Source organism: Balaenoptera musculus, chromosome 9 (assembly GCF_009873245.2).
Source record: "Balaenoptera musculus isolate JJ_BM4_2016_0621 chromosome 9, mBalMus1.pri.v3, whole genome shotgun sequence".
In the NCBI taxonomy this organism is placed as follows: Eukaryota; Metazoa; Chordata; class Mammalia; order Artiodactyla; family Balaenopteridae; genus Balaenoptera; species Balaenoptera musculus.
In genome coordinates this window covers 63,197,184-63,216,799 of record NC_045793.1, presented here as the reverse complement: position 1 = coordinate 63,216,799, position 19,616 = coordinate 63,197,184, and the positions used below count along the sequence as shown (strand labels likewise).

Genomic DNA, 19,616 nt, shown 5'->3' with positions numbered 1-19,616 from the left:
TGTAAATTGATTGTTGATTCTTCAGCTCTATCAGCAGGGAAGGATTTTATCTTTTTTTTTTTTCCTTTTTTTTGCAGAAAAAAATTTAAAAATTTTAAAGAGGTAATACTTCCAAATGAAATAGAGTATTTTAATACTCTATTTTCAGGGAAAAAGTGAAAGGCAAGGGGAAGAGTATTTCAAGAAGTCTCAGTCATGGTAAACATCCTGGTTCAGCCCTCTGCTAGGGCAGGCTACTTTTTTTTTTAACATATTCTTCTTCAAATTCTATTCCCTTATAGGTTATTACAAAATATTGAGCATAGTTCCCTGTGATATACAGTAGGTCCTTGTTGGTTGTCTATTTTATATATAGTAGTGTATATATGTTAATCCCAACCTCCTAATTTATCCCTCCCCCCACACACTCTTCCCCTTTGGTAACCATAAATTTGTTTTCTATGTCTGTGAGTCTCTTTCTGTTTTGGAAATAAGTTCATTTGTATCATTTTTTAGATTCCACATATAAGTGATATCATGTGATGTTTGTCTTTGTCTGACTTCACTTAGTATAATCTGTAGGTCCATTCATGTTGCTGCAAATGGCATTATTTCATTCTTTTTTTATGGCTGAGTAATATTCCCTGGTATACATGTACCACATCTTCTTTATGCGTTCACCTGTCGATAGACATTTAGGTCACTTCCACGTCTTGGCTATTGTAAATAGAGCTGCTATGAACACTGGGGTGTATGTATCTTTCTGAAGTATGGTTTTCTTGGGATATATGTCTAGGAGTGGGATTGCAGGATTATATGGTAGCTCTATTTTCAGTTTTTTAAGGAACCTTTATACTGTTCTCCATGGTGGCTGTACCAATTTACATTCCCACCAACAGTGTAGGAGGGTCCCTTTTCTCCACACCCTCTCCAGCATTTACTATTTGTAGACTTTTTGATGATGGCTAAGGCAGGCTACTTAGCACAAGGTTTTATATCAGTTTTCAGATGGAATCTTATGGGAATGCATGTTATAAGAGGAGATCCCAGCCCAGAATTACTATGGTTAATATCCTCTATAATGAATACCATTTCAAGTAAGGTCTCTATAGAACAGAGCCACTTCTGTGTACCAACTATTTGTGAATCTGACTTGGCAAATGCTCTAAAATAAGCCTACTCTATAAATGGTGTCCTGGTCTCTGGACATGTAAAATGCCTTCTCTATCATACCTACTTTCCTGAACTATACAATTTAGAACACAATTTTACTTCCTTGGACTGATTCCCATGTGCCGTTATAGTCTCAGGAATTAAAAACGAAAATGGATGCTTGAGAGAGAAACAGCTTTGGGTAAACTCCAGTCACTGTGTTTAGCATAGATAAGAAAGAAGTTTCCATGTGCACCCAGGAGTATTCCTTACACCCATCCCCAGTACACAGAGTTCTACAATTTTGGCTTTACCCATGATCACTGCAACCCCAGAGTAAAGCCAAAGCAAGCAGGTCATTCTGACCTGGCTCTGTCAGCAACCTTCACCCATGACTCATCACTTTTCTGCCAGATAGACGTCAGAATTTAGTCTTCAGGCTCAGCACCCTTTCTCTCCCAAGGCTGTCGTGGAAAAACATCTAAGAAACCTTTGCTTTTAATAATAGCAGACTCGGTAATGAATACTAATCTTTTCACTGAGGACAAATTGGAAAATGCTGTTTTTAGAACAGCTTCTTAAAAGCATCAAAGAGCTAACAACAGAGTGAGGAACACCCAGGCCAAAGGGGAGAGAACCCAGAGTTGGTGGGCTGCTTTTGCCTGTTAACATTTATCTATCTGGAAGGGGTAGCTGAGATTCTGAGCTGCACAACTATATATTAATGGCAGCAATCCCCACAGTTAGAGGACCAGGCAGACAATAGTAAGAGTCCAAGGTTGGGAAACGTGGTCAAGTACCCTCTACTTGAGGCTGGGACCTCAAAAGTCTCCACCCTTAGAAAAAGGGGAATCCCAAAGAAATAAAAATGTCATTATTCATAGACAATATAATTGAGAATGTAGAGAATTAAGAATCTACAAATAAAATTTTAAAAAAAGAATCTACAAATAAGTTATTAGAATTAATAAGTGAATTTAGCAAGGTCACTGGTTATCAGACCAAAATCAGCTGTATTTCTCTGTGCCAGAATGAAACACTGGAAAACAAAGTTTTTCAAACAACATCATCTACAATAACATCTACAATTCAAATACTTAGAAAGAAATTTTTTTAAAGATACATAAGACTTCTACACAAAAAAATATTATTGAAAGAAATTAAAGACCTAAATAAATAAAAGGATGTACCATATCTATTCTCCCCAAATTAAACCATATTTTCAATGCAATTCCAATCAAAATTCTAGCAGAGTGTGTGTGTGTGTGTGATGACCACCTGACACTCAAGTTTTTATAAAATGCAACAGACCAAAAATAAACAAGGTAAGCATAAAGAAGACAAAATTGGAGGATTTACTCTACCAATTATCAGGGCTTTTTAGAAAGCTATAGGAATTAAGCCAATGTGCTACTGATACAATAGTAGACATATAGATCAATGGTGGGGTAGAGAGCCCAGAAAAAAAAAAGCACGCATATATGGTCACTTGATTTATGACAAATGTGGCACTGTAGGGCAGAAGAAAAGGGTCATATTTTCAAAAGATGGTACTGAGTCAATTGGATATCCATATGAAAAGCAATGAAACTTGACCCTTACTTCACATCATACCAAAAAATCAATTCCAGGTGGATTGTAGATCTACATGTGAAAGGTGAAACAATCAAGCATGTCAAAGATAACATAGGAAAACAACTTTTGTGACCTTGAGGTAGGTGAAGATTTATTTAACAACACAAAAAACACTAATCATAAAGGGAAGATTGATACACTGGACTTCAAAAAAATTAACCATTTCTGCTCATCAAAAGACACCACTAATAAGAGTAAAAAGGCAAGACACATGATAAGAGAACATATTTGTAACACCAGCAACAGACAAAGGGCTGGTATCCAGAATGCATAAGGAATGCCTACAAGTCAATATACCTGTCAGATAAATGGGCAAATGACTCGAACAGACACTTAACAAAAGAGAATACCCAAATGGCCAATAGACCTATGAAAATATGCTCAACTTTTTAATAATCAGGGAAATACAAGTTAAATAGAGTATCAATCACACCCGACAGAATGGATAATATTCAAAAGACTGACAATACTACGTGCTTACAAAGATTAGAGCAACCCTAACTCTCACACACTGGCTGTAGAAATCTAATTTGGCAGAAGCAGTTTTGAAAACTCTTTGGCATTATCTATTAAAGTTGCACATATATGTGTAACCCAGAAAAACCACTCCTAAGTTTATACCCAACAGAAATCCGAGCACATACATACCAAACAACCTGTACAGGATATTTATAGAAACATTCTTTTCTCAAAAAAATTTTTTTGGAGTACAGTTGCCTTACAATGTTGTGTTAGTTTCTACTGTACAGCAAAGTGATTCAGCTATACATACACATATATCCCCTCTTTTTTGGAACATTCTTAATTACCAGAAATAGGAAAACAGTAAAAAAAAAAAAATCCATCAATAATATAATGGACAAATGGGATAGTCATACAATGAAATATACCTATCCTTTGTTCAATGACTTTAATTCATTCCTGAAAACACTGCTACTAATGACTCTGATCACTAATTCCAGTGTGTGGAGGGGGTTTCCCCACATCACCAAGCAATTCTCGGCGCCAGCTGGGTGTTTTACAATTCAACTCAATTCTGATACTACCAACCTAGAGACAACATCATATCCCACAGGTTAAGGACTCAGTCCTACAAGCCTGCATCCCTCTCCAGCCTCAGTTAACACTTGTGTTTCTGACTGACTAGCTATAGATTGGAGGCTTCAGCAATCCCCTCCTTAGGTTCGGTTAAGTTACTAGAGTGGCTTAGAGAACTCAGAGAAACATTTTACTTACTAGATTACCAGTTTATTATAAAAGGATATAACTCAAGAACAGCCAAATTCAAGAAGTGCATAGGACAGGCATGGGGAAAGAGTGCAGAGCTTCCATGCCCTCTCAGAGTGCCAGTCTCCCCCAATGTCCTCGTGTTCACCAAATCAGAAGCTTTCCCAATCCTGTTCTTTTTAGGTTTTTATGGAGACTTCATTACATAGGCATGATTGATTAAATAATTGGCCATTGGCCATCTAGTCAACTTCCAGCCCCTCTCCCCTCCTCAGTGGGTTGGAACATTCCAATCCTCCAATCACATAGTTGGTTCTCCTGACAACCAGACCCCATCCTTAGGTGAGATCCAAAAGTTACCTCATTAACATAGCAAAAGACACCTTTATGGCTCTCATCACTTAGGAAGTTCCCAAAGTTTTAAGACCTATGTGCCAGGAGCAGTGGAAGAAGACCAAATATATATTTCTTGTTATAAATCACAATGTCACAGCTACTAAAGCAAAAACATTCAATGAAAAGTATTTTTGTTAGTGTTAATGGAAAAAACTAATGCATTTTATTCCAATCATAAAGACCCAAACAATATTCACAGATAGAATATGTATCAACTGAAAAACAAAAACAAGTTTATATAAGTGAAAAACAATAGTTAAAAAGTAGTTTGCACATAAAATATAATGTGATATAAGATTTATTGTAGGGGGCTTCCCTGGTGGCACAGTGGTTGAGAATCTGCCTGCCAATGCAGGGGACACGGGTTCGAGCCCTGGTCTGGGAAGATCCCACATGCCGCGGAGCAACTGGGCCCGTGAGCCACAGCTGCTGAGCCTGCACGTCTGGAGCCTGTGCTCCGCGGCAAGAGAGGCCGCGACAGTGAGAGGCCCGCGCACCACGATGAAGAGTGGCCCCCACTTGCCACAACTAGAGAAAGCCCTCGCACAGAAACGAAGACCCAACACAGCCATAAATAAATAAATTAATTAATTTTAAAAAAAAAGATTTATTGTATTCATTCTTTTTTCTTCTTTCTGCACCTTTATTTATTTATGTATTTATTTATTTACTTAATGAAGTATAGTTGATTTACAATGTTGTGTTAGTTTCTGGTGTATAGCAAAGTGAGTCAGATATATATATATTCTTTTTCATATTCTTTTGCATTATGGTTTATTATAAGATATTGAATATAGTTCCCTGTGCTATACAGTAGGACATTGTTGTTTATGTATTTTATATATAGTAGTTTGTATCTGCTAATCCCAAACTTCTAATTTATCCCTCCCTTACCCCGTTTCCCCTTTCCCCTTCCCCCTTCAGTAACCATAAGTTTGGTTTTCTATGTGTGAGTCTGTTTCTGTTTTGTAAATAAGTTCATTTGTATCATATTTTAGATTCCACATATAAGTGATATCATGGTATTCTGCACCATTTTTTATAACAACTTTTCAGCATTTTGGGGGTTATGGTTTTTGCACTCAAATTGCACTTATAAACAAAGTAACAGCATAGTAAAACAAAAGAGGGCAAAATAAAGGCTAAACATGAGATTTCCTGGAAGCAAGTAGAAACACAGCAGTTTGAAGAGTCATGGGAGATAACACTGCTGCCTCTCTCTTGTATCCATTGAAAACAACACATTTTGCGGCTTCCCTGGTGGCGCAGTGGTTAAGAATCCGCCTGCCAATGCAGGGGACACGGGTTTGGGCCCTGGTCCGGGAAGATCCCACATGCCGCAGAGCAACTAAGCCCGTGAGCCACAACTACTGAGCCTGTGCTCTAGAGCAACAAGAGAAGCCACCGCAATGAGAAGCCTACGCATGGCAACGAAGAGTAGCCCCCTCTCTCCGCAACTAGAGAAAGCCCGTGCACAGCAACAAAGACCCAATGCAGCCAAAAATAAATAAATAAATAAAATTTAAAAAAATAAAAAACAACAACACATTTTGGGTTCATGCAGATGTGACACACAATTAGAATTTGTTCCATATGATATTCTTTGACTAGGAACAATTGTTCAAGAATTTTGGTGAATGTGTCTGCCTGAAATCAAATGTTAAAACATCACTTCCTATAACATATTCATTGAGTATGCTTTAGGGTTGAAAAAGTCATTTTACTAAATAAAAAGTCATTCCAAAAAATAAATTTTCAAAAGCCATTATAATGAAGAGTTGTTAACTGAATAGTCATTAGGTCGGGTAAATCAGAACTACAATGAAAATGAATAAACTGTTGCTACATGCAAGAACATGGATGAATATCAAAAACATATTGTTGAGGCAAAGCCAAATAAAGACGAATGCATAATGCGTTCAAAATTATATAAAATTCAAACATACAAAACTTATCTGTAGTGCTAGAAATCAGATTAAAGGATACCGTTGGGGAAGAGAGAAGATATCCTAACTGGGAAGGGCATGAGGATGGCTTCTGAGGCACGGGCAATGTTCTATTTCTTGATTTAAGTAGTAATAACCAGGGTATGTTTCTGTGATAATTCATTCAGTTACAATACTTGTGTTTTCTGCATTTTTCTGTTTGGATGTCATACTTCACTAAAAATATTTATTTTAAACAATTCTTTAAATGTGGTTGAAAATAGCAACAAAAATATTAAGTACCTAAGGAATAAAACTAATAAAAGATATGCAAATCTCTTAAACTTTGTTGAGCAAAATGAAAGCAGACCTAAAGAAAGAGGAATATCTACCATATTCAGAGACTGGAAGAATCAATGTTATAAGGATTTAGTTCTCCTCAAAGTGATCTATAGGCTCAACACAATCTCAATCACAATACCAACCGATCGTGTGTGTGTGTGTGTGTGTGTGTGTGTGTGTGTGGTTTGACAAGCTGGTTCTAAGATTTATAAGAAAAGGCAAAGGTCTAAGAATTGTCTATATTCTAGACATTCCAAAAGGAAAGAACAAGGTGGGAGGATTTTCGCTGCTGGATATCAAAACTTAACATAAAACTAAGGTAATGAAAGGATTATGATACTGGTGAAAGATTATTCGAAACAACCGGTGAAAAAGAACAGAGAGAACACAAATAGACCCCGTACATATAAAAACACTTTATGACAAAAGTGACATTGCAGAGCAGTGAGAATGACCACGTTTTTCATAAATGGTGTTTGGACAACTGGGTAAACATATGGGAAAAAATGAAATTGGAACCCATCTCACACCACACAAAAAGTCAATCTCAAATCTATTATAGACTTAAGTGTAAAAGGCAAAATAATAAAGCATTTAGATGATAATATAGAATATCTTCATGACTTTGAGATAGAAAATGATTTATTAAACAAAGGAAAGAAAGAATGAAAGGAAAAAAGAAAGAGAGAAAAGCCACCAAAAATCTTAGTAAATTAGATTGTATTGAATTAAGAACTTCAGTTATTAATAAAACTGAACTTCAGTTCACCTAAAAACACCATTAAACGAGTGACAGGCAAGCCACAGGGTGAAGGAAACACTAATTGTAGTACCTATAATCAATCAATGTAGGACTCCTATATTAAAAACTTTTACAAATCAATAAAAGACAACCCATTTAAAAAATGCACAAAAGACTTAAACAGGCACTTTACAGCAGAGAAAATCCAATGAATAAAACTAAATATAGGGAAATAGCCTTACATCATTATGTAACCTTGGAAATGTAAAGTAAATCTACAATATAGTATGACTGAGCTGCCACTGGAATGGCTAAAAATTTTTTTTAATCTGATAACATCAACTGTTTATGAGGATGCCGACCAATGAAAACTGTCAAACACTGCTGATCATAGTATACATTAGTATAAGTGGAAAATAATTTAGCATTACTAGTAAAGTTCAAGATATAAATGTCCTATGACCTAGTGTTAAACTCCTAAATATATACCCAACAAAATGTACATGTACGACGTTTTACAACATCAGTATTCAAAACAACTCCAAACTTTTTTAAAGTGCCCATCAACAACAGAATAGATTATGGAATATTATACTGCAATGATAATTAATGAACCACAGTACACATCAATGTGGATGAATCTCAAAAATGTATTATTGAAAGAAAACAGACACATAAGAGTACATACTGTGTGATTTCATTTACATGACGCTCAAAAGTGGGTTAAATAAATAAGCCTTATAGTATTTAGGAACGCATTCTTCGTAGATAAATCTATAAAGTTATTTTAGTCATCAGTTAATTAACTATTCAGTCTCAGGAAGATGTATAAATCAAATTCCTGCAACCATATTAATTCATGTAAATCTAATAACCTCATTATTTCAAGATTCTAAGTCAGCACTTCCTTGCAATTCAGCAGTTAGAAAAACTGACAAAAATTACTGGATTTACCTGGTCACATTGAAAGACTCTATGTTAATCAAGAAAGTCAACATTAGAAATTGTTATTATTTCTTCCAGGACGTTCCTTCCAGATTTATCAAGGCAACAAGCAAAAAAGTAAACCTACCTTATTCCCCAGTGACTTAATATACTACATTTTCCCCTAAACCAGATTTGAGATCCTCTAAAACTCTCAGACTGGGTCCACCTTGCTTACTGGGTAATACTTGTTCTGGCTGGTGCTACTGGAGCTCAAATATCACTCCTTCATTTATTCTGGTCACATAGAATGCTTTCCTTTCTATCTCACCCACCTTCAAAGTACAGCTCCCCTGCACTGTCACAGCCAAGAACCTTTCCAAGACCCCAATGACGTCCCTCTTCGAACTCCTGAGGCATGTATAATGATACATCATCTTGAATTGCTGGCTATCATGGGCTTGTCCTATCTCCCTAACTACATATAAGTTCTTGCAAGATAAGGATCGAGTTTCCCCCTTAGCCTGTTTTTCCCACAGCTTCTAACGTAGTTCTCATCCCCTAACAGGCCTGCTGAGTGAGGATGGCAATGTAGGAACAAGAATGTCTGCATTAAACAGCCTGCTGGAAAACTACTAAATGCTAAATGCATCTTAAATCACCCTGTGCCTCACCCACAGGACACCAAAACAGACAGAGGGAGAGAGGGAAGCTCCATTAATCTCCTTTGTTGAAGTTCTATGTTTTACAAACAACACATAGTTTATCTCTTCATCTTTCCCTTGTCCGGAAGATGAAAAAGGCTATTTATTGTTGGTTCACTCTGTTCCCAGCCCCAGAAGGCTAACTTGCATGGCCCTCACAAGCAAACTGCCTTCCTTGCCCACTGGCTTCCAGCAGATTAGAGAAAGAGTGAGGTCAGGGTATCTTCCTTCCACCTTCCTCCCTAAGGGGTCCCCACAGGCAAGCTGCATCCTTCCAACAAGGGTCTCAGCAACCCTCTTCTCATCCTCACTGTGTCTGAGTCCTGGTAAGCCCATCCCCTCCCCCGAGACCTCGGAGTGATAATACTTTTCCACCCTGTTCTCTGTATCCAGTGGTTTCCCTATACGCTGCTCACGTATCTGCAAAACTCTCTTCAACTCTCTTCAATTATCCAATTTTAATGGGTTCTTTCCTGTCAGGACATTGTCTGATCCAGATATTTTACTTTATGATCTTTATAATTTTAATCTTTATAATATTTATGATACATTTTCTAGTTTCAATAAATGAGCACACTTATTATAATGTGCCCTTCTCTTAATGATTCAGGGTCATCAGTGGGACTCTCAGAGATGGTACGATTGTTTATCAGCTTTTACCATCCACACTCTGCTTTAAAGACATTACCTCACTTAATCTCCCCTTTCCTCCAAAATAAGCCTATGAGATGGATCTGATAAGTACATTTTACAGAACCAAGGCAGCACACCTGTTAAGAAACAGAACTAGGAATGTGAACCCGAGTGCTTTGCTACAAAACCTGTCCTTGACTAGTACATAAAATTGGTCCCTTCCCACACTATATTGTCGTAAAGGGCTAGTGACTCATGTTGATCTAGTGATTCTTACACACAGTGGTCCCCACTGTTGCTCTTTCTGAGTTGCAATGAAGATTTACATACCTCCTCTAAAGGATTAAAACTGAATCTGTATCCCAATACCAATCTGACAGTGACTGCCCTATCCATTCACCTGACTCCGGCAGTCACCCTTGACTGTCCAATTGGCTGCTCATAATCTTCTATAGGCCAGGTTACGTGAGGTGCATCCCTACTGGAACTGTGAAATAAGAGTAACGATTTCTTGAATAAGGGCCTGAGAGATTTTGGAACGTGGAATTTGTGAAAGCTACTTTCATCACTGGGCAACTCTATTTTAGATAGCACTAAACAACACTTTAATGTGTAAAGAATATCATACTGTTGGGAGCCCGAGCCACACGGAAAGGACACAGGTAGAAACACCAGATCACAGTGTCCCGGCTGTGTCCAGCCTTCAAATCATCCCAAACCAGGTTCCAACATGTGCAGGAAGAAGCCTCCAGATGGTTCCCAGCCCCCCAGCCACTCAGTCACCCCCAGCCACTCAGTCACCCCCAGCCACTCAGTCACCCCCAGCCACTCAGTCACCCCCAGCCACTCAGTCACCCCCAGCCACTCATTTCTTCCCAGCTAGGGTCTCAGACATCATAGAGCAGAGACAAGCCATCCCTACTGTGTGCTGTGCAAACCCCTAACGACAAATTTCATGGGTGTAAAAAAGGCGGTTTTAGCTTTACGCCACTAAGGTTTTGGATGGTTTGTTATACAGCAGTAGATAACTGGAATACTGACTGTTAGAAATAAAACAGGAATTGAGATGCTGTTATAAATTATGGGAAACTAGGAAGAATCAAATCGCCCCAACCAGAGTCTATATATATATATAGAGAGAGAGAGAGAGAGAGAGAGAGAGAGAGTCTATAGTCTTATTTAAATACTGTATATATTTTAAAATGTGTTTGTGTGTGTGTGTGTACACACACACACACACACACACACATATTCTGCTGTCTGTTAGCAGAAGACTCTGGAAAGCTAGTTGGACCATGTTCTCTTCCCTCCTCCAAGGCCATACCTGAATCTTTATAATCTTACCACCCAAAGATGAGCAACATGAAAAAACCAAAAAGCATGAAAGATAACAGAATTTATCACTGCTGCAATGTGGAGCAAGGATAGACAAGAAAAGTACAGATCTCTGCAGAGAGCACACTATTAATAACTCTACCAATTGATGGTGGGATTAATAATCTAAATAGCCAATAAAAATAACATTCCCTCCTTTTCAGTAAAGAGCTGCATAAAGAACTTCCACTCCACTTCAGTAAAGAGCTGCATAAAGGGCCATTACCAGCTCTAAGGTAAAATTTTGTCGGACAACATTTTTCTATTTACTACTCACATTAAAATGGAAGTTGCCTTCTTAAGCTCATGGTGTCCAAATTCTGCCTGCTATGAGGAGGCATGGATGACGTTGGTGACAGCTTTCAGCTAGAAAAGTTCCCTGGATCTAAGTCAGAAGGAAGGTGCATTCCCAAGGCAGTTCAAACATACAGCACCAGGACAGACAGGCAGGGTCCTAGTGCTAATGGACCAAGGGCATAATCCAGGAAGATAAGAGCATAGGTCCAATGAACAAGGTGAGGGTGAAATGAGAAAATTGGTAGTTGAGTAACTGGATGGGAGTGATGAACAGACAAGACATAACATGTGCTAGCACCCTTTTAATGAGGCACAGGTGCTTGATAGTGTGGCCAGCAAAACAGGTGAAAGGTAATAATTGGAGTCAAACTCCCTGCTTGTTCTGTTTTGTGAAATAACCATCAGCACAGCCCCAGGCAGATGCCAGAGTTGATTCGAAAGCAGGTGACACGAAAAGCAAAAAGAGTAAAAGAGATGATTTCTAGGCAAAGGAAGGACAAGAGCAAAGGCCCTGAGGCAGGAGATACCCAGTGTTCAAGGAAGAGCAAGCAGGCCCCAGGGCTATAAGAGAGAAGCACAAAGGGCAAACAAAGGCCAGATAATGCCGGACCTTGAGGCTACTATTGGGTTGGCCAAAAAGCTTGTTTGGGTTTTTTCCATAACATCTTATGGAAAAACCGAACGAACTTTTTGGCCAACCCCATATCAAAGACTTGAGCTTTTCTCTGGGTGACCACTGGAGAGTTTAGAGGAGACAAGTGAAACTGCCTGACTTCTTTTTAGCAAGATGACTCTGGGAGCTGTATTAAGAATAAATGGAAAGGGGGACTTCTAGTAGTCCAGTGGTTAAGACTCCATGCTTCCAAGATAGGGGGTGCAGGGTTTGATCCCTGGTCTGAGAACTAAGGTCCCTCATGCCGCACGGTGCAGCCAAAAAAGAAAAAGAATAAACAGAAAGGGGCCAAGTTAAAGCAGGATGGCCAATCTGGAGGCTACTGCATTATTCTGCCCTCGATACACTGGCGGCTTGAGCTGAGTAGTGGAAGTGGCGGAAGTGGCTGGTTTCTGAATATATTTCGAAAGTAAAACCATCAGAATTTGGTGACAGATTAGAAGTGAAATGTTCCCCTTTCTTGTGTTATTTTTCTTCATAGCACTTATCACTTTCTGACATAGTACACACTTAACTTTCAATATTTTTATTGACCTTCCCTCACAAATGACAGCTCCATGAAGGTAGGGAATTTTTTGGTCCATTTTGTCCACTGCTGTACCCCCAATGCCTGGTACATAGTAGGCACTCAATAAATAGTTAACTAAATCGATTCGTCTGAAGAATTTTTATAACTTAAGATATTTTATTCTTCTCACGTTCTCTTCCTTTTATAAACATTATCATAGGTTTGATCTCACTATTCCATCATGAGTCACTTACCACAGTGAATCCACTTTAAATTGATCTACATTGTTTAGAAAGTGCCACCTAAATTACTTCTACAGTTTGGTAACCCTGTTCTGATAACTGGTATAAACAAACAGTTCTTGATGTGCTAGACATGGAATTAGGTCACTGCTGAGTTCTAATCGACTTCATTTAATTAGCGTGGGTGTCGCTGAAGCATATTCAGAAAGGCAGATAGTGTAACAACTACTCGTGTTGAGGTGATGTGCCTGTTTTCTATTTTAAGTGTATGATCTGTTGATGAAGCTGCTTTGATGCAGCCATTTCAATGCCAAGACAATATGATGAGACCCATCTGAAGGAACACTCTGAAGCAAGAACACAATGACACTACCTAAAAACAAACCATCAGATTTCCACCTTTCATCTTCTACCAAGTGGCGAGCTTCACTCCCACTTTGAGATTCCAGGAACTGATGTTGAAGACAAGGTGGGCCCAGGAAAGAATTGAGGGATGGGCTGAAGTTACATTCTATCTTTAAGGACTCATATGTTTGCTACATTTGCAGATCTTAGAAAGGGACGTCAAAGATTCTAAATGGGGACTTCCCTGGTGGCGCAGTGGTTAAGAATCCGCCCGCCAATGCAGGGGACACGGGTTCGTGCCCCGATCCGGGAAGATCCCACATGCTGCAGAGCGGCTGGGCCTGTGAGCCACAACTACTGAGCCTGCACGTCTGGAGCCTGTGCTCCGCAACGGGAGAGGCCGCGACAGTGAGAGGCCCGCGCACCGCGATGAAGAGTGGCCCCCACTTGCCGCAACTGGAGAAAGCCCTCGCACAGAAACGAAGACCCAACACAGTCAAAAATAAATAAATAAATTTATTTTTAAAAAAAAAGATTCTAAATGGAATTTCTCTCATTCTCTGATATTCACCTATATCTTGAATGATCTGCACATTGAATAATCATCTGATTTTATTTAAATTTCTTTAGTTGTTTAATAATGGCAGATTGTTCTATTAGGCATAGGAGAAGACAGACTGAACTCCTTTGCTTTTTTGCAATGCTTCCTCCTTGCTAGGCCAGCTTACTTGATTAGGTTTCTATAAGACCCCAGAAATGAGGGAAGTGAGGGAGGGTATCAGGGCAAAGCAGATTTCCTATTCTCAGTTTTAGACACACAAGAAATCCCCAGTTGGATTTCTAATGGTTTTCTTAGGGCTCTCAATATACTTTGTATATAACACTGCAGTGGGCTATCACTATACTCCATTTTTACCAAACTGGAAAATGTGCCATGAATCAGAATATACATTCCTCAAAGCACATTAGGCTATGGAGTCTCGAGAGAACACCCCAGCCTTATTTCCTTCTTTCTTTATCTTCTTCAACTATTCCAAAGAATTTAAATTCCATGTATCAGGAAAGATCAGAGATAGCATTTTTACAAAAAGATTTAATAACAATGGTATTGACTGAAAAATATCACAATGCAGACCTATTTAAATAACTCCAGGCACTGAAAACACAAAAAAAGCTTTGAAACATACAATTATGAGAGGTCAAAACAATTCCTTGTACTCTAATCATGTAAATTTGGAATTTGCTTAATCCCAGCCAAATGCTTATAGTTGATTTAAGGAGATTAAATTATGCCATAGATTTTATGTCTTAGCCAAGAAGTATGAAATGGCAGAAATGGCAATAATTCCACCAATGGTAAAGTACACTTGTAAGACCGTTTTGCAATTTATCCAACAAATATTTATGGAGCACCTACTAGATGCCAGGCACTGTTTTATATAGGCACTGTTTTATATCCTGGGGATAGAAAGGTAAACCAGGCAGACAAAGTGCTTGATATCATAGAGATAACTTGAGAGTGTGGGAGACTGGAAAAAACAAGTAAATAGATCAATATATTGATATAAGATAATAGCAGGTTATGACAACTGTTAAGGACAATAGGGATGCAGGAATAAAGAACGAGAGGGGGAGGGGGAGGGATAAGGTGGTCAGGAAAGGTTTCTCAGAAGAGCCTGAATTGGTGAGGAGAGAACTACACTAAGATCTAGAGGATGAGCATTCTCAGCTTTAGTAAAGCAGGTTTTAAGACCAGAAGCCTGGAAGAAAAGGTCGATGCGGGTGGATAGGGAGCAAGGAGAAGAGTTGTAAGCAGTCAGTTTGAAGAGAGAGGCAAGAAAACAAGATAATGTAGAGCCTCAGAGACTTGTGGTTAAGAAGTCTGGATTTTAGTTAGAGTATAATAAGAAGTAATGGGAGTTTCAGTTATTATATGTTCAAAGCTAAAATATAGCGCTGACTATGAACTTGGACTGTTCTAAGTGCTTTACAAATATGTACTCATTTAATCATTCAGCAAGCTTATGAAAGGGGTGTTGCTACAGTTGACTCTTGAACAACGCAGGGGCTAGGAGTGCAGACGCCCCACGCAGTAAAAAATCCACGTGTAACTTCACAGTCAGCCCTCCATATCCAAGGTTCCACATCTGCAGATTCAACCAGCTGTTAATTTATTGAAAAATATCTGCATGTAAGTGGACCCTCACAGTTCAAACCTGTGTTGTTCAAGGGTCAACTGTACTATCCCTATTTTACAAATAAGGAAACAGAGGCCCGAAGACATTTCATCACATTTCATCACACATGCTTGTATAGAGCAGAGCCAGGATTGTAACTAGGACAATCTATCTTATTTATTTTAAAAATTCACTCTGGTTGCGACGTGGAGGACAAAATGTAGGAGGGCAGGAATAGTCCAGGCCTGAGATGATGGGGCTTTAGATGTAGGAATGACAGTGAAAGAGGTGAAAATTGAAAACTGAAATAAATGCTACAAAGGTTACAAACAAGTTGCTGAAATGGAGAAAGGTAAGGGAACATGCTTAAATAGTGAGGTCAAGGAAGGCCTTTCTGAGAACAGGACATTTGACCTGGGACCTGAAGAAGGACAGAAAAAAGAGCATTCCAGGCAAAGGGAAAACATGTGCCAAAGTCCTTGGATAGGAGAGAGTTTAAAAAGAGTAGTGCAGATGGGGCTGCATAAGTGAGGTTAGAAAGGTAAGCAGGGCTTGAAGGTCAGAGTCAAAGAAAGGACTTCACTGTATGTACAATAGGAGGCCCTTAGAGGATTTCAAGCAGAAAGATGGCATCATCATATTCATTCAGGCAGTTGGTTAACAAGTATATATTGACCATCTGCCATGTGACAAGGACTGTTAGGTGCTGGCATATACATACCCTAGAATATGGGGAGAGATATAACAGGCCATCCTCTATGTCACTGTTGTGTGCTCCAGAATTCATCCTCCCTCTAGAGTATACAGGTGAACATGAATGAGGGGGCAATATATTTAAAATACAGCTGTAAGTCAATCAAATTTACTTTGACTCCTAAATGCTTAAGAAGATAACCTAATCTGGTTTATCCTCGTAGTAGCTGCTGAATCAAGGCTCACTGACTCAATGTACGAAAGAATAAATGATAGTAAAGCCAACTGCAGCTCTAAACAGTAGACCATAAATGAATCAAGCATAAAATGGTAAGAGTTCCCAAAGTAAATATTTTCCTACAGTCATTTATAAATAATTCAGATTTCTGTTTGCACCACCTGTCAGTGTTTCTGGGGAAACTAAACTGAGTATATACTGCCTATGACTCCACTTCCTGACTGATAAGCCACAGTGGACAAGGATACAAAGCAGAGAGAGGCATCCCTCTCCACATTCTCTCTGGTTGGATCCACTTTCTTGTCCAGAAACTTGGATAAGGAGAGTCTCACCCTTCCAGGAATTAAGGCAGTTCGGGTGTATGGTAAAGACCCCAAACTAGGAAGTCTAAAAGCCTGGGTTAGGTTCCTCACTTTGCCCCTTACTCAGGTTTCAGGGAAACTGTCTTAAATGTGCTGACACTTAGGTTTCACATCGTACATCATAGGGGGAAAAAATAGCTATAGACCAATTAATAAAGATAATCATTGCAAATAATGTGAAATGCTATGAAAAAAGATAAAATTGAGCACTATGGCAGAGACTGGGAAATGTGGGAATTCTAAGTCAGCCAGATAGTTTGGAAAAGGACTAAGCTGGAGGTGCTATCACTCTGCACTAAAGGAAATATCAAGATTTTACAAATCACAAGTTGTGAATATTAAATGAAGGGGAAAATAGTAAGCCTAAGTAAGTGCTCATTCATTCAACCATGTGTAGAAGATAAGGGTTGTCTGAGAGGAGTGGGGATTCAGAAGGCAGGGGTAAGGACCTCACCACCATGAAAGGCAAACCAGGAAATAATGACAAACAAAGTGAAAATCAAGACTTACCCTGCTGCTGTCTATATTTGAAAAGGAAGCCCAAATCCAAGCCAGTGTGTTGTCAGTTGCACAGGTTCTAAACCAGAGGCTTCAGTAGTCAAGGGATGTGCTTTTATTTCTTAATCCCTCCTGGTTCACACAGAGGTTGACACAAGAGTAGGAGTTGAATAGGTGAGAGAATAAATAAGTTAATTTATTTTTAAATTTAAGTCTTGTAAAAACAAGACAACAGGCCCCAAATGGAGTCACTTACGTTAAACCCCACGTCACCAAACCAAAACATAAATTAATTACAGTTTCAGTTCTCCCAGAAATGGAGTCTAAAACCAGTCAGTCAGGAATCACCTATCAGCAATGAGTAGGTTATCTGCCTGACAGACCCCTGCCATCCCTTAAAGGGAAGCGACCTTGCAATGACCAACCACTTTGTTGCCTAGTTCCTGCTCCCTTCTGCTTATAAAAATCTCATTTTGTATAGATTCTCGGAGCCCCTTCTATCTGCTGGATGGAATGCTGCCTGATTCAAATCGATTTTTGCTCAAAAAAACTCTCAGAATGTTTAATATGCCTCAGTTTATCTTTTAACAGTCCTGGTTTCAGAAGAGGGCACCAGAGGAGACCCCCGAGGACCCTCTGGAGCAACAAGCAAGCAGGTGAATGTACCTGTGAGCCCCTTGAGCTCGCCGCTTTCTTGCCGGTGGTGGGTGAGGCCCTCCTCATTCCTGCCTCTGCAGCTTTTGCGTCGTGAGCTTTCAAACTTTCTTTGAGCGGCTCTTTTTCCGGGTTGGGTCCGGAAACCGACTGGAGTCCAACTGGTTCCGACTTAGAAACCAGACCGTGTCTGGGGTCAGCCTGGGTCCGACTTGGAAACCAGACCGTGTCTGGGGTCAGCCTGGGTCCGACGTAGAAACCAGACCGTGTCCGGGGTCAGCCTGGGTCCGACTTGGAAACCAGACCGGGTCCCGGTCCAACTTAAGCCGGACTAGGTCCAGTGTGAGGCCTCAAGGGAACAAAATTTTGCTTCAAGGCTGAACAAGCAAGTTAACCTTACCGAAAATAATCTTGAATTACAGTGGCCACAGTGGAGAACTTTAACCCTGGATAAGCTTATCCATTTACTACGGGGTGCCCTGGAGAAAAAGGGTCTCAGCCAAGCACTCACCAAAATGGGTCGAGCGAAAATTATTTTTCCTCCTCAGCAGTTTCTCATGACCAGGGTAAGAGCCGCTGGGACACCCCACTCGCTGCAGAGCCTGCGCACAGAATCCTGGGAAAACTGGCAGAAGTGAGCAAGGGGTGAGAATTCTCACCAAAGTCAGCTCTTCAGATCTCTATCTGTGGTGCCTGGTGAAGAGAGGAAGGTAAAATTTCACGTTGTCCTTTCCTTCCCAAATGCAGATGGGCAGGGAAAAAAAAAAAAAATTAAGAATTACATTTTGAATTGGGACTTGTGAATTTGCTTTTGGGTACCCGTTGGTTGTGGATCCCGTCTCTTCCACAGACAGCTATTGCCTTCTTGTCTGTCCCGTTTTGTGTCCTGAGAACTAGAGTTGGCAGCTGTCAGGTTGGGGGCCCCCAAAATACAGGCAGACAAAAATGTGGGTTGCTAGGGTCCCGCAGACTGTTGCCAGCTCTCAGGGGAATTGTCTTTCTTATGGTTATCTTCAGGAGTGGCTCTGGATCTTGGGAGGGTAGTATCTTTTGCACGCTCTTTGGGATGCCTTTTGTATCCAAGAGGTTGTTCCATACTGCCAGGAATATTTACTGTTTATCCCTGCAGAAACCTGACAATCAATTCGAATCTATTTTTGCTCAGATAAACTCTTAAAATTTTTAATATGCTTCAGTTTATCTTTTAACAGCCTGCACTGCAAGCAATTGCATGGCAGCAACATAATCTGCTTCAGAGAGGTAGCTCCAGAGCCAGAGGAAGTTAGAGCTTTTTTTATTTAAAAGAAAAAGATTATCAAATTTCACTAAAAAAAACACATTGTTCATTCACCTACTTAATCATAATTTTTTAACTCATAATATAAACAATAAATTAGAGAGACCAAATCTGAACAGTAAGACTTCCAACTGGCCCTCAGAACATTATCAAATGGAAAAGGCAGCCATTTTTAAAAAACAGCTTTACCAAGCCCTGGGGAAGCTGGAAGGCAGCTGAAACCGTCATTAGCACATCCAGCCACCAGATGTCACCATTGGTTTAAGCAAGTAATGCTCTACCTAGCTCTGGGCTAATTTAGACAATTCATACAATTTTGGACCTCAGAGACGTTAAATGGCATCTCGCCTGGACAGCTGATGAAACTGAGGCTCCAGTTAGTTCCTAGCGTTCACAAAGTAATTTTTTTTAGGACTCAGTCTAGCATCTTCAAATTCCCTTTCTAGTGCTTTCTGTTACCTGTAGTTTTATTTTTTTTAAAAAACTGAAACCAGTTTAACGACGCCCTTCAGGCTAGTAAACTACAACTAAGAAGAATTATATCGAAACAGTTGTCTGTGTCAGGGAGCTCAGATCCAGGTAATAGTGTTTACTCACCG

General features: G+C 39.6%; 1 protein-coding gene across 1 annotated transcript in view; it reads right to left on the bottom strand.

The window, feature by feature from the left end:
• The window catches only part of NXPH1 (neurexophilin 1), a 402,818-nt gene extending 384,926 nt beyond the window's left edge, over window positions 1–17,892 (bottom strand). Inside the window, exons 1-2 of the mRNA XM_036864560.1 lie at window positions 17,733–17,892; window positions 17,079–17,198 (exon numbers count right to left, since the gene is read on the bottom strand). The gene's annotated coding sequence lies outside the window, so the exon portion shown is untranslated. The remainder of the gene's footprint in view (window positions 1–17,078; window positions 17,199–17,732) is intronic.
• Window positions 17,893–19,616: the final 1,724 nt, after the last annotated feature.